A 13,145-nucleotide genomic window follows, 5' to 3' on the forward strand; every position below is an offset into this window, starting at 1 on the left:
AGAAGAAAAAGATTGAGAAGTTAATTTTGGTAGAAAATTCTTTGAAACAAGGTACTAATATATATAGGGTATGTTGCAATACAAAGATTCTTACAACAAAAGTAGATGAAAAGATAAAAGAGGTACATGACAAAATTGCTAGTATTGCTAACTCTTTTGATGGACTAACTTCACTGACCACATCTATTGATGGACAAATTTTGACTTTGGAGAATCAAATTTCTGCTCTTGAAAAAGAAAGAGATAAGATCATTCAGAGAGCTAGAAGTCTCAGAGGTTTGGTGAGTCCAAGATTGGATTCACTTGGTGTACATAAGAGGGAATGCATGGATATGCTTGGTAAGCCCACACTGAGAGAGGTTAATGAGAAATAATCACTTGCATATTCACTAAGTGGACTTGTATCTATCTCCAACATATTCAAAACCAATTGGGATACTTATGTGGAGTTATTAGAGAAAGCTTACCCGAAAATGTGGAAATTGGTCAAGCTCCAGTAAGACATTTTTTTTGAGGTATTCAGTGTACAATTATCATTCTTTGACATTCTTTTTGCAATTTTTGGGCATTGATGTCAAAGGGGGAGTAGTATACATGTGAAAAAGAATGAAGGGTTGCATACATTAGAGGGAGTTATAGATTTTTTTGGAATTTTGAAGTATTGGAGCATTTTGCATATTCAACTCGGGGGGAGCAGGGCAAGATGAAACCGACAGTTGAAACCATGACCATTTTTCACATGAGTGTTGCCATCAATGCCAGAGGGGGAGATTGTTGGCAATTGACACTCTACTAGTTAGGTTTCCTTATGTTTTCATTGATGGCAACATGTTTTTGGGTTCAGGTTTCATATGGTGTACCGACAGGCACTTCACAGACTCTACACTGACACCGACACCGACAGGATAGAAGATTTCTTTGGTCACTAGTGATGCAGGCCGACATGGAATGGTAAAGGATATTGGTATTGGAGGCCGACACATCTTGAATTCGACATCGACAACTTGTTTTAATGCTTATCTATTTATGTTATAAGGCTGACATGTAATATGTAATTGTATATATCCTTGTAAGCTGACATAAGGCACACCTTTGTATAGGGTATATAGGGGACATTGATTAGATCACTTTTGATATGGATGGATGGATAAGGTTATGGATATAATGTAATGCGAAATATATCAAAGAGACTATGTATGTGAGGAATTCATTGTAAAGGTTATTTTGGTACTGAGGTTTAGGGTTTTAACTGAAACAAACAGAGCTAAAACTGCAACTGCATTCAAGCATAGGAGATGCTATACTAAGCAGTTCACTATTCTCTAGATTGTTCTTTGGATTTTTATGTAGTCAGTGAGGCTCCTTTTGTGATGACCAGTGTGCTCTAGGCTGCTGCAAGTACAGGCCCATCATATATTGTAATATATCTTCATATGGCCAATGAATTGATATTGTGGGTCACAAATCCCACTGTGGTTTTTCCTCATTGAGGTTTTCCATGTATAAATTTGTGTGTTATGGTTCTCATTTACGTGTTTGGCTTATTGGTTGCATTACTTCTTTAAATTATCTTTATACCAGTATACCGGTTAGTGTGTGTATGTTTTGTTAAGGCTAAAATATTTTATTCTCGTATAACACTAATTCACCCCCCCTCTTAGTGTTATTGATTTCCAACAAACTATACTCAGACATTTTTTGATGTTATTCAATAGTTCAAACCTTCTTGTAATCCTTTTGTAAGGCAGTGAGCCTTCTGGGTTGTAGCCCTTGTAATTTTGAGTAGTGAGCTCTAGGCAGTGTGCCTGAATGCATGTGCATTCCCATTGGAATATTTCCTTTACTCCTAACAGGGTATTATCTCATTGTGGGTATGTTCCTACCATCGTTTTTCCCTTAACCGAGTTTTCCACATATAAATCTGGTGTTGTGGTGTTGTGGATGTTTGCCTTATGTGTTTACATATTTCTTCTCTTAATTTGCATTAGATGGTTGAAGAATCAGATTAATAATTTTAAAGATTGCAGAACACTGATTCACCCCCCTCATAGTGTTCCTTGAATCCACAATTCATAATTCATTCATACCAGAAGATTGATTGAGGTCTGGTGAGGTCTAGAGAGAAGAACATGACATTTGGCAAAGTGTATAGTGTTTTGATTGGCGGTTCATTTGTGTTGAATATTTAATGTTACAGATCTTAAAGATGCATTGTGGTCATGTAATATGCCTTATTTTAGGTTTATGGCCTCCGATGTTGAGTCTTGTGTAAATTGGAAGATCTAATAGATAGGTTTTCTGGTAGAACAGTGTGCATCAGCTGTAACCTGTGAAGATTCATTGTGGGGATTGTGCGAAGTGATTTTCATAACTATTTGTGTGTTCATGGATGTTAAGACAACATGTGAGAAGTGTGTGGACAATTTGTTTTGATCCACATCGTTGTTTTGGATTGGATTGAGCCGACTTGCGTAACACGTTTCATGTGTGTGTTATGCATTTTTGGGCCGACATGATGAAGACCTAAATTGTTGATGTGGATATATTAGGCCAATTGATTTGATCATTTTTTATATCAATGGGTATGTGGAAAGTGTCTATGAGAGACTGTGTGCAGTTTCACGTGCGCAGTTGAAAGATTGATGCTCCGATATAATGCAGAATATCATAACAAAGCAGTGTAGCAGAGAAGAGTAAGATTATGTGTTTTGTGCCTAACCAAAACTATACTCAGGCATCTATTGATGTTATTCAATAGTTCAAACCTTCTTGTATCTTCTGTAATCATTTTGTAAGGCAGTGAGCCTTCCGAGTTGTAGCCCTTGTAATTTTGAGCAATGAGCTCTAGGCAGTGTGCATGAATGCATGTGCATTCCCATTGGAATATTTACTTTACTCCTAATAGGGTATTATCTCATTGTGGGTATCTTCCCACCGTGGTTTTTCCCTTAACTGGGTTTTCCACGTATAAATTTGGCATTGTGGTGTTGTGGAGTTTGCCTTATGTGTTTACATTTTTCTTTTGTTAATTTGTATTAGATGGTTGAAGAATCAGATTAATAATTTTCAATATTGCAGAACATTGATTCACCCCCACTCTTAGTGTTCCTTGAGTCAGCAATTCATAATCCATTCATACTAGAAGATTGATTGAGGTGTGGTGAGGTCTGGTGAGAAGAACATGACATTTGGCAAAGTGTACAATGTTTTGGTTGGCAATTCATTTGTGTTGAGTATTTCAAGTTGCAGATCTTAGAGATGCATTGTGGTCATGTACTATTCCTTAGTCTAGGTTTATGGCCTCCAATGTTGAGTCTTGTGTAAATTGGAAGATCCGATAGACAGGTTTTCTGGTAGAACAGTGTGCATCAGCTATAACATATGAAGATTCATTGTGCAGATTTTGCGAAGTGATTTTGGCAGCCATTTGTGAGTTCATGGATGTTAAGACAACATGTGAGAAGCCTGTGGACAATTTGTTTTGATCCACATCATTGTTTTGGATCAGATTGAGTTGACTTGACTAATATGTTTCATTTGTGTGTTATGTGTTTTTGGGTTGACATGATGAAGACCTATATTATTGATGTGGATATATTAGCCAATTTATTTGATCATTTTTTATATGGATGATTGTGTGGAAAGTGTGTATGTGCGTAGTTTCACGTGTGTGGTTGAAAGATTGGTGCTCCGGTATAATGCAGATTATCATAACAAAGCAGTGTAGCAGAGCAGAGTAAGATTATGTGTTTTGTGCTTAACCAAAACTATACTCAGGAATTTATTGATGTTATTCAATAGTTCAAACCTTCTTGTATCTTTTGTAATCATTTTGTAAGGCAGTGAGCCTTCTGGGTTGTAGCCCTTGTAATTTTGAGCAATGAGCTCTAGGCAGTGTATCTGAATGCATGTGCATTCCCATTGTAATATTTCATTTAATCCTAATTGGTTATTATCTCATTCTGGGTATGTTCCCACTGTGTTTTTTCCCTTAACCGGGTTTTCCACGTATAAATCTAGCATTGTGGTGTTGTGGATGTTTTCCTTATGTGTTTACATCTTTCTTTTATTAATTTGCATTAGATGGTTGAAGAATCAAATTAATAATGTTAAAGATTGCAGAAAACTGATTCACCCCATCCCCCTCCTAGTGTTCCTTGAATCCGCAATTCATAATTCATTCATACCAGAAGATTGATTAAGGTTTGGTGAGGTCAGATAAGAAGAAAAGGACATCTGGAAAAGTGTATAGTGTTTTGGTTGGCGGTTCATTTGTGTTGAGTATTTTTTTTTGTATATCTTAGAGATGCATTGTGGTCATGTAATATGCCTTATTCTAGGTTTATGGCCTTCCATGTTGAGTCTTGTGTAAATTGGAAGACTCGGTAGACAGATTTTCTAGTAGAATAGTGTGCATCAAATGTAACATGTGAAGATTCATTGTGTGGATTGTGCAAAGTGATGTTGGCAGTTGTTTGTGTGTTCATGGATGTTAAGACAACATGTGAGAAGTGTGTCAACAATTTGTTTTAATCCACATGATTATTTTGGATCAGATTGAGCCGACTTGGGTAACACATTTCATTTGTGTTATAAGTTTTTGGGCCAACATGATGAAGACCTAAATTGTTGATGTGCATATATTAGGCCAATTGATTTGATCATTTTTTATATCAGTTATGTGGAAAGTGTGTATGTGCAACTATGCACAGTTTCATGTGCGCGGTTGAAAGATTGGAGCTCTAGTATAATGCAAAATATCAGAATAAAACAATGTAACATAGAAGAGTAAGATTATGTGTTTTATGCTTAACCAAAACTATACTCGGGCATTTGTTGATGCTATTAAATAGTTCAAACCTTCTTGTATCTTTTGTAATCATTTTGTAAGGTAGTGAGCCTTCTAGGTTGTAGCACTTGTAATTTTGAGCAGTGAGCTCTAGGTAGTGTGCCTGAATGGATGTGCATTCTCATTGTAATATTTCATTTACTCCTAACAGGGTATTATCTCATTATGGGTAAGTTCCCACCATGGTTTTTCCCTTAACCGGGTTTTCCACGTATAAATCTAGTGTTGTGGTGTTGTGGATGTTTTCCTTATGTGTTTACATCTTTCTTTTGTTAATTTGCATTAGATGGTTGAAGAATCAGATTAATAATTTTAAAGATTGCAGAACACTGATTCACCCCCCTCTTAGTATTCCTTGAATCCGCAATTCATATTTCATTCATACTAGAAGATTGATTGAGGTCTGGTGAGGTCTGGTGAGAAGAACAAGACATATGGAAAAGTGTATAGTGTTTTGGTTGGCAGTTCATTTGGGTTGAGTATTTGGTGTTGCAGATCTTAGAGATGCATTGTGTTCATGTTATATGCCTTATCAGGTTTATGGCCTCCAATGTTGAGTCTTGAGTAAATTGGAAGATCCGGTAGACAAGTTTTTTGGTAGAACAGTGTGTTGTTGGCTTGATGATGATTGTAATGAATGACTACATATGTTGTCATTGATGGAACATGTACACACACACATATGTTCACATTGTCTACCGGTATTCCTTCTAAAAGTTACTTGTAGTGCAACCGGTATTAGAAGTTTTTCTTATGATGGTGTCAAATAGGTACAAGGAAACAACCGGTATATGCAGGAGCTAACTTGACATCAACTTGAAGATCCAGTGGAGATTATCAAAGAAGCAATGGAGGACAATCGATTTACATGTTGATATGGTTAACTCCAACCGGTATCGGTGTTCCGACCGGTATTCAATGATTGTGTGATGAGTTATCACCGGTCATGATGAGTTATCCTAACGAACAAATTTTGGCGGTAATTTGTGATGAGTTATATTTGATTGTCCAGATACACTGCACCTAGGAAATTGTGATATAATTTCTAAGGTCGACATGAAATCCAAATGTCTACATAATGACATTATGTTGAACTATTTTGAAGATATGATATGAGATTATTTGATGTGAAGATAGAAGTGTTAATTTGTTGAAATTATTGCAGACTATGTTGGTTATGCAGTTTTGAGTGCATAGAAGAGGATCTATTCAAGAAAGTTGTGCTACTTCTAGATCCCACCACCTGTTGTTTTCTAATCACTACAACAATCAAATACCCTAACTGGGTAAGCTCTAACAAGCTTCATTGTACAAATCCTGTAACAAGGTGATCCATTAGTTTGGATTCATAAATCCTCTATCGAGGTTATGCCTAATAGGGTACTACCTTTAACAGAGTATATCTCCTAACAAAGCTTTGGGATCTTTAACAGGATTCACTCCTAGCAGAGCATTTTTGTAGACTTTAATTGGTCAGTTACCTATTACTGTAGATAGTTAACTTGTGAGTCTCATCTCACCATGGTTTTTCCCATTTGGGTTTTCCACGTATAAACACTTGTGTTATGGTGGATGTTTTACTTATTGTGGATTCTCTAATATCATTTTAGATTGCATGCATAGTGTTTAGTAAACTTGTTCAGTATATCTACCGGTCATTGTTTAAAGTAGTATTGTTTTTGGTGTCACTGATTCACCCCCCCCCTCTCAGTTCTTTATAAGTATATCAATTTTTATTATAGCCTAACTTCTTTAAGGATTAATCTCTTGGAAGGAAACCCTAAAGCCACCATGGGGATATGAGCTACTTTGAGATGGCTAGAGTGCTTGAAGCTACTAAGGATGAGCTTGAAACCCTAAGGGTCAGATTCAAAGCTTCACAAGTCAAAAGGAGAGAGCTAACTGAACAACTATTGTAAATATCTGATAATAGTTCTTCAAATGAAGCTAACATTGATGCATTAGTTGAAGAAGTTGAAAAACTGAATGGTGAAAAGTTAAATCTGAGAAGAGAGTTAGAAGCCCTAACTATCCGCATGAGTCAAGACCTAGAAGCTAGGAGGGCAGCTGAAGACCTTGTCAAAGAAAGAGATCATGAGATTTCTATGATCAAACAAGAGAATGCAACCCTACATGAGAATTGGCATGCAGAAAAAGAAGAAAAAGAGGCTTTGCAGCTAAATCTTGAAATGACATCATCTCTGAGAGAGAGTCTTACAAAATGCAATGAAGATCTTACTAGAGATCTCACTAAGACTACTAGAAAGCTAGAAAATTTCAACAAAATTTCTACCATGTTGGATGAGAAGATTCAATCACAAAGGATGAAAGGTGACACATCTGGACTAGGCTTTAACACATCTAAGAAAGGAGAGTCTTCTAATACAAAGAGCAATATTCATAAGGACAAAACTGCTCCTAAGGATAACAAGCCTACCCGTAAGAAAGTCTTTAAACCTATTTTCTTTGTCTGTCATAAACCCAGACATACTACAAATGTGTGTAGAAACAGACCTAATGGAAATACAAGCTATAATGCAAATACTAGGTATGTGTCTAAGAGAAATTTGAAGGTCATTGTTTCACATACAAAATGTATGGACATAGATCAGTTGAACGCAGATATGGAGAAAATAATCCAGTATCTCGCATGAATCCAAGACCTAATGGTAACTGGATGAGAACCTATGACAACTAGGGTAACATGAACTGGCTAAGATCCTATGTCAACCGGTTTAGCCCATTAGAGAAGGAAAAGGTAGCTAATGTCATTTGCACCATTTACAACAATTTTGGTCATGTGGCTATGAATTGCAGAAGGAGAACTAGAAGAGTCAATGCAGGCGCTTGGAGATCATCTGGAATGGCCTACTATCATTTTCATAAATTGGGACACATGGCGAAGTTCTAAAAATCCTGAAAGAACAAACTAGTTAATCATTCTGAAGATGAGAAAGGAAAGCAGAAGGTAAATGTTGAGGAAACCGGAGAAGAGATGAACCAAATCTGGAAAAAGAAGAGTGATGATATACCAATAGAAGAATCTAATCCTTCACTTAGTGTGGAGAATCCTGCACTGGTGAACTGAGCCTTTTTATAGGGCTAAGGGGAGAATAGCGGTAAATCTACTTCCCGACCCCTTGAAAGATGAGTGGTAAGAGAGTTTGAATTTTGAGCTGTTATGTGTGAAATCTTGATATCTTTTGTCAATCAGTTTTTCAAAAGTTTATCAACTGGTTTACACCTGTTAATATTGTATGCATCGTTAAGCGGTGTATTAGGGTTTGTAACCCTAGTGATCGAGCATTTAATGCAGTAGGTAAAAAGGATAAAAGAAAGTTTTACTATGTTATTTTTACCCTAAATGCATTCGAAAGAGAATTCTTGAGCACTTGCAGAGCGAAGAGATATTTTCTAGCTGGTTTTAGTCGAATTTGTATTGTGATTTGCATGATTGAAGTTGATTCAAAGATTAGTGAAGGTTGAACTAGTGTGCACTTGAGAAATCAACCAGTAACCGAGGCAACGCGTGAGAATTAAGGTATTTCTTTGTAAATCCTACTTTGAATCTATTTTATCTGAATGGCTTCATCATCTAAGCAAGTAGAGAGGCTAATGATCACATCAGAACCTATGGAGGTTGTAGAATCGGAACAAATAGTGTCTTATAATGCTTTATCTCGAGTTCCTGACGATGTCATTGTAAAAAGTGATTTGTCTAGTTACATTGATTGTAAAATTGAAGATTTGGGATCATTGTCAATTTACTCTCAATTGAAATCCCTTTGCATAATGCATCTTATTTTCTTGAGGATTTGAAGAGGAACATCCAAATTATTCTTAGTTGTGTTCATAGTGAAAATATGTATTTGGAAAGGACACACTATAACCAAGGAAGCTATCCAAGTTGTGACTGGTTTTTGGTTAACCAATGAAGTTCCTAAGTTGAGGTGAATTTCTAAAGAGATTGTAACCACTTTAACCTTATCTACCTCTGATGGGCGTTCTTTTTTTGTTAATAACATTAAGGACCCAGCAGTTAAACTGGCTACTATAGTTATAGGCTACTAGATATTCTATTCCAGTAGAATGAACAGTGTGCCATCTACAACAATGCATACTGCCTATAAAATGATTGTTGAAAATGCAGATTATAACCTATGTGAGACTATAAGGAGTCAATTGATGTTGAATCTACAGTCAATCAAGAAGGACAACAGTCAAAAGTTCAAATTTGGTCAGTTACTAATTGGTTTATTCTTTTACTTTTAGAATTTCCTACCAAGAATTGGTGATCTTGAATGGTCTAAAGATCTACCGGTTACTACTCAGATTAAGAATAGCATTAAGGCTATTAAGAACACTTTCTCTACAACAATGAACAAATATTTCAATGAATTTCAAAAGAAAATGAGTATGAGGGTAAGGCTACCTGAGGATATGGTGAAAAACTTTGCTAAGAACATCATTTTCATAGTCACCATTGATTTCTGTCTGATGGAAGTTATTGAACCTAGAGAAGATGAAATGGAAGACATGAGCTATGAAGTCAATTATGACTTATTGATTGGTTATTCCAATAACCTATTGGCATCTCCAGTGCATAAGAAGAAGAAAAGACTGGATACTATCGAGGAGCAAGCTGCAAAAGATGGAACTAGTAGTTCTCAACCCAGTAATGTGAAAGGAAAGAAGAAGAAAGTTGAGAAAGCACCTTTAACATCTTTTTTACCTGCTAATACAAGAGTGACACAAAGTGTCCAATTCAAAAAGGACCAGGTACCCCAAGTAACTGCTATGAAGCAGACTGCAACAAAGAAGAGAGGTCAACAACTGATTCTCAAAGTAGAATCTGATGATACTGAGGAGGAACCCAAGAAAATGAAAGCAACTGGTAAAGCAGCTAAACCAGTGAAAGAAGTTCCAAAGGCAACTGATTTTGAGAAGACAGTGAAAACATTGGGGAGAAATAGATTTGATAATGTCAAGAAATGTTTTGATTCATTTGATGAAAATCAGAAGGAACAAATTGTTCAACAAGTAATCAACTATTTATGTCAATATAATCGATTACCTCAGGATCTTAAAGATGATATTTCTATTATTTGTATTCTATTCTTGCAAATAAGTGGCAAATTGTTGTCGAGAAAGATCAAGAAATTATTGATAATGTGTTTATTCAATATTTTCCTAAATTATCTAGAGATGAATTAGTTGCTTTACTTGATAATTACAAAGGACAATTTATCTCTAAGGCAAGAAGATTGAAGTTAATGAATGGGAAAATTCAATCTGTTGAAGTTGAGACTCATCAGATAGCTCAAAATGTTCAACAAATGTATAAGCATTCAAAGTCTTATGGTGATGAGAAAACTGAGACTGCAGTACGCCCTGAAGTGGATGAGGAAGAAATAGTGCAAGCTGACATTTTCTATCCTATTAATAAGAAGGATGACACTACTTCCCAACCAGTAATTTTTGTTGATGACATACGGGATACTATAGATCTATCTGGAAACATTATTGCACCAAATATGCAACCACCGAAAATTATTGTTTGACAGGTTAATACAGCAGAGATACTGACAACTCTACCAAGTGTGGATATTCCACCCCCACCAGTAAATGATCAACCAATGAAATCACAACTCCCACTAGTTTCACAAGATACTCAGGAGAAACCTGCTGAAAAAGTTGTTGAATAGACCTCTGAACAGGAAAAGGAGAAAGAACAAAAGGAAGAGAAAATTGAGAAGGAGAAACCTACTAAACCAGAAAAGGCATTAGTCAAACAACAAAATAATGATGATGATGATGATGATGATGATGATGACTCATTTGGCATAAAAGGGCCTATAGATGTTGATAATATGAATGCATTGGAATTGTTGGAGTTTGCAAATATGATGCAATCCAGAGCTCAGAAGAAGAGGCTTAAGGAATAGAGAATGGAAGCTGAAACCTTTCAAAATGTTGTAGATATTTTGTCAAGCCTTCTACCAAAAACTTCTACAGGGAACTTGTCAACTCCCATTGGCAGGCTTGGCCATTTGGTTGCTAATGCCTCTGACCAACTTAAGTCCCTTGAGGAATCAATGCAGACCTATGTAGAGAAGAGCTACAGGAAGAAGCGGGGAGAACAGATCATGAAGGATATTGATACAAGGAGAATTGCCCTATCCCTGAATAAAGATCTATTAAGAAAAGCTATTGAAATAGGAGGGAAAATTCTTGCATTTACATCCAATGTTTCATTCTTTTATTCTGCTATCAATCAAAGGCAAAAAAAGACCGAGTAAGAACTAGAAAATATATATAGTGCCTACATACCTTTACAGGATTCAATCTTAGCTTTTGGAAAATCTGTGGATGATTTGCAAAACTGGTTAGATATCTATGATTGTGAATAGGCAAAAAGACTCTGCTCCCTGAAGGAGTTGAATAATTTACTCAGACCAAAAGTAGACATGTTACAAAGAGAATACAAGAATGCAGAAGCAATTTTGGCTACTCCAGAGACGTGTACACTTGATGCAATGGAAGAATTTTGTACACAAGTCATGAATACAATAGAGATCATTGAAACCTTGCTGGAGACAGGGGAAAATGATTTTTCTCAACTGAAGCGTACTTTTAGTCACATTTTTTTAAGAATTGCAATGAATACTCCTTGATTCAGATTTTTCAGGTTTTTGTATATGTAAACATTTTGATACAAATTTCACTATTTATATATGTATTTTGCTTTTCAATTTGGCATTGTTGTCAAAGGGGGAGTAGAAATATGTATGTGTTGTGAAAATTTTGTATGTATTGTTAAGGGGGAGTAGGAGTAGAAATATATGTGTACAATTTTTGTAAGTGCGCTTAGTTGTATAGTTGTAAAATTTTCTAAGTGTTAGCATCAATGCCAAAGGGGGAGATTGTTGGCTTGATGATGATTGTAATGAATGAATTCATATGTTGTCATTGATGGAATATGTACACACACATATGTTCACATTGTCTATCGGTATTACTTCTAAACATTACTTGTATTGCAATCGGTATTAGAAGTTTTGCTTATAATGGTGTCAAACCAGTACATGGAAATAACATGTATATGCAAGAGATAACTTGACATCAACTTGAAGATCCAACGGAGATTATCAAAGAAGCAATGGAGGAAAATTGGTTTACATGTTGATATGGTTAACTCCAACCAGTATTCATTGATTGTGTGATGAGTTATCACCGATCATGATAAGTTATCCTAACCGACAAATTTTGGTGGTAATTTGTGATGAGTTATGTTTGATTGTCCAGATACACTGCACCTAGGAAATTGTGATATAATTTCTAAGGCCGACATGAAATTTAAATGTCTATATAATGACATTATGATGAACTATTTTGAAGATATGATATGAGATGATTTGATGCGAAGATAGAAGTGTTAAGTTGTTGAAAGCATTGCAGAGTATGTTGGTTATGCAGTTTTGAGTGCGCAGAAGAGGATCTATTCAAGAAAGTTGTGCTACTTCTAGATCACACCACCTGTTCTTTTCTAATCACTACAAGAGTCAAATCCCCTAACCGGGTAAACTCTAACAAGCTTCATTGTACAAATCCTTTAACAAGGTAATCCATTAGTTTGGATTCAGAAATCCTCTACCGAGGTTACTCCTAATAGGGTACTACCTTTAACAGGGTATAGCTCCTAACAGAGCTTTGGGATCTCTAACAGGATTTGCTCCTAGCAGAGCTTTTTTGTAGACCTTAACCAACCAGTTACCTATTACTGCAGATAGTTAACTTGTGAGTCTCATGTCACCGTGGCTTTTCCCATTTGGGTTTTCCATGTATAAACACTTGTGTTATGGTGGATGTTTTACTTATTGTGGGTGCTCTAGTATCATTTTGGATTGCATGCATAGTGTTTAGTAAACTTGTTCAGTATATGTATCAGTCAGTGTTTAAAGCAATATTGTTTTTGGTGTCACTGATTCACCCCCCCTCTCAGTGCTTTATAAGTCAATCATGCGCATCAGCTGTAACATGTGAAGATTCATTGTCTGGATTGTATGAAGTTATTTTGGCAGCCTTTTGTGTGTTCATGGATGTTAAGATAACATGTGAGAAGTGTGTGGACAATTTGTTTTGATCCACATGGTTATTTTGGATTGGATTGAGCTGACTTGGGTAACACGTTTCATTTGTGTGTTATGTTTTTTTGGGCCGACATGATGAAGAACTAAATTATTGATGTGGATATATTAGGACAATTGATTTGATCATTTTTTATATCGATGGTTAT

Source organism: Cryptomeria japonica, chromosome 11 (genome assembly GCF_030272615.1).
Source record: "Cryptomeria japonica chromosome 11, Sugi_1.0, whole genome shotgun sequence".
NCBI lineage: Eukaryota > Viridiplantae > Streptophyta > Pinopsida > Cupressales > Cupressaceae > Cryptomeria > Cryptomeria japonica.